Here is a 3,635-nt window from a genome sequence, read left to right as displayed (position 1 = left end):
ACTCCTCCCCACCTCTTTTTACTTCCAACCCCACCCCTTTCCCATCCATGAATAAATCACCTCCCCCCAGCCCCATCTGCAACATTTGGGATTACAATTACACATGAATTTAGGTAGGGACACACAGCTAAACCATATTATTCTGACCCTGATCCCTCGATATCATATTCTTCTCACAGAGTAAAATACAATTATGCCTTTTCAAACGCTGCCAAGTCTTAAGTCATTTCAGCATTAACTCCAGTGTTAAAGGTTCAATATCTCACCTGAGAAAAGGCTACAGTTCCTTTTGCCTATGAGTCCCTGAATTTAAAAGGGAGTTCTTTTCTTTCAAGCTACAATGATGGTACCGGCATTGGGTAAGTTTTCTCAATCCAAAGGATAGAAATTTGTCAGGAAAATAACACAAATGGGATCACAGGCCCAGTGCAAGTCCAAAACCTGGGAGATCAGTATCCATTCAATCTTACAGCTTCAAAAGCATCATGAGAACTCACCATCATGAGGAAACATTAAGGAGATGGTGTTTAACCGTTTGTGAGGGATCCTCTCCCAATGCCCACTTTTCACCCCTTGACCCCACTATAATCCCCCCATTCTCCCCAATCCCCACCTTCCAACACCCACTGCCCTCTATGATTAAATTACCTTCCACCTGGCTCCAATTTTAACATTTCTGATTACAATTCCACATGAGTTTCTGTAGGGACAAACAGCTAAATTTTATTATTCTGTCCCTGCCTCCGAAAATATCACGTCCTTCTCACTTTGCAAAATAAAATGATGCCTCACCTACCATTTCCCCAAGCTATAATCCTTTTTTACAGTCTGCAGAACCATGAAACAAACCCCTTTTTGTTATGATCATAGAGAAAATTAGTACTGGGAAGTGAAGCTATGAAACGTCTTCAATGATTTTCCTCATCATCTAGACTAAGAACCCCAAGATCTTAACTCAGTCCAACATTTACTCAAATGTCTGAAACCCAAAATCTCACCCGAGACAAATCTGCAGTTCCTTCTGCCCCTGAACCTCTGAAATAAAAGCAAGTTAACTACTTCCAAGACACAATGATTGTCCAGGCATTGAATAAGAGTTCCCATCCAAAAGGAAGATTTTTGCCAGAGAGAACAAAACACAAGTGGGACTTACAGGTCCCATGAAAGTCCAAAACCCAGCAGGCCAGTTATTCAAACCCATGGCTCCAAAGTCATCCTTTTTTGATCCTTGTACCGGGTGTGAGGGCTGGTCTCCCAAGGCCTTGGGCAGCTCTGCACCTGTAGCTTTGCAGGGTTCAGCCCCCCAAGCTGCTCTCATGGGATGGGCTGGTGTTGGGTGCCTGTAGCTTTTACCCACAGGGGGTACAAAGCTCTTGGTGGGTCTATGAATCTGTGGTCTACATGATGGTGGCCTCCAGTGTAGAGGCTCCAACAACATATTTTCCCTCTGCAATGCCTTAGTAGAGGTTTTCCCCGAGATTCTTTCTTTTTGGCAGTCTTCTGTCTGGACACCCACGCATTTTCATACATCTTCTGAAATCTATGTGGAGGCTCCCAAACCTCTGGACTAGTGCTCTGTGAACCCGCTGGCTTAACATTATGTGGAAGCCATGAAGGTTTATAGCTTGCACCCTCTGAAGCAGTGAAGCAATCTGTGCCTGTGCATCTTTCAGTCAAGGTTGGAGCTGGAGCTGGGGCTGCCAGGATGCAGGCAGCAGTGTCCTGAGGCTGCACTCAGCAGCGGGGCCATGGGGCTGGCCCAGGAAACCATTCTTTTCTCCTAGTTCCCAGGGCCTCTGACAGCAAGGGCTGCTGCAAACATCTCTGAAATGCCTCCAAGACTTTTTCCCCATTGTCTTGGCTACTAGACCTGGGCTCCATTTTATGCAAATTTCTGGAGCCTTCATGAATTTTCCCCCTGAAAATCAGCTTTTCTTTTTGACCACTTGGCCAAGCTGCAAATGTTTCAAACTTTTGAGCTCTGCTTGTCATTTAAATGTACGTTCCAACTTGAGGTCTTTTCTCAGTCACACATAAGAGCACAGGCTGTTTGATGCAGACAGGACCCCTCTTGTGCTATGCTGCCTAGAAGTTCATTCCACCAGATACGCACTAAATCATCACACTCACGTTCAAAGTTTCATAGATCTCCAGGACAAGGTCAACCTACAGTCATGTTCTTTGCTATAGGAAAACAAAAGTAACCTTGGCTCCTGTTCCCAGTAAGTTCCTCATTTTTATCTGAGACCCTCATAAGACTGGCCTTCATGGTCCATCCTTCTGTCAGCCTTTTAATCACAACTCTTTAACAAGTCTCTACAATGGTCCAAACTTTCCCTCATAGTCCTGCCTTCTTTCAAGCTCTCCAAACTCTCCAAACTCCCGCTGTTACCCACTGCTGAAAGTGCTTTACATTTTTAGCTATCTCTCTTGCAGTGTAGCACTGTAGAAGAAAAAGAAGTCCATTTTCAGGGGGAAACTTCTAGAAGGCTTCAGATATATGCATTAAAAAGAAACCCAATGCTAATAGCCAAGATGATGGGGAAAAGTCATTGAAGATATTTCATGGCTCCACTTTGCAGTACTTATTGTTTGGACGAATGGAGGCAGGATGGCACACTTCTGGGTTCTTCATCACCAACTTTTCCCGCGTGCGCAAAAATGCAGCCAGCGCCCAGGAAAGTGCAGACCAACCGGGTATGCGCCAGGTGACGTCAATCCGAAGAGACCAAGATTTACCTGGTCGCACCTATGGAATGCCCCCGACATGCCCGTGTCCTGCCTATTGCCCTCCCACTCCTAGAAAAGCCACTCCCGGCAGATGACCCGCAGGGACTTTCCAGCCCCCAATCGGGACTGTATCAGGAACTCCACCCAAGAGCTCACTGGGCGACTCTCTTGGCCTCCTTTGCCGGAGACCGACAGACCTCTCCCTACCCACCTTATTCCCTGAAGCTAGATGACCAAAAATAAATTTGCAGTTTTGCTCCTACCCTTGCCTACTCGCTGGTTCTTTTGTGCTCGATCTGGTGGTCTTAGAAAACAAATCAGTTGGTGCCGAACCTGGGAGGAGACCCCTCCTCAGGCCTCTAAGGGTTGAGGAACCTCCTCCTGCTTCCACGCCGTGGATGGAACAGGACCTGAGACCCGCTTCCCTCACTCTCACGGCCTCTCTGGGGTAAGTGCCCTTGTCTCCTCTTTACCTCCCTCAGCCAAAAATCCTGTGCAGGTCTGAGGCCCACTTTTGAGCCACCATGTGGCTCAGGAGACCCGTTCAGGATGGAGACATCCGCCTGAAAGTAACCTCCACCTTGGCTCCAAGAGCCTCCAGTCTGTCTCTGCTGGTTCCAAAGGACACTTTGAAGCCAGGCAGAGATCCACTTCCATTTCCATTGTGTCCGTTGTGTAAGTAAAGAGGAAACAAATGGGAAACCCCCAGTCCAAATTTCCAAAGAGCACCCCCTTAGGGTGCCTCCTAGCCAATTTAAAAACCTTACAGCTTGAACAAGACCTTAGGAGGAAGCGGTTAATTTTCCTTTCCACTGTGGCGTGATCGACCTCAGCAATTTCTGCCAGCGGCTAGGCAAGTGGTCTGAAATTAATTACATACAAGGCTTTTGGGCCTTAAAGCTCTC

The sequence above is a fragment of the Rhinopithecus bieti genome, unplaced genomic scaffold, assembly GCF_001698545.2.
Source record: "Rhinopithecus bieti isolate Rb0 unplaced genomic scaffold, ASM169854v2 scaffold_34320, whole genome shotgun sequence".
In the NCBI taxonomy this organism is placed as follows: Eukaryota; Metazoa; Chordata; class Mammalia; order Primates; family Cercopithecidae; genus Rhinopithecus; species Rhinopithecus bieti.
Note: the sequence above shows the minus strand (reverse complement) of the source record.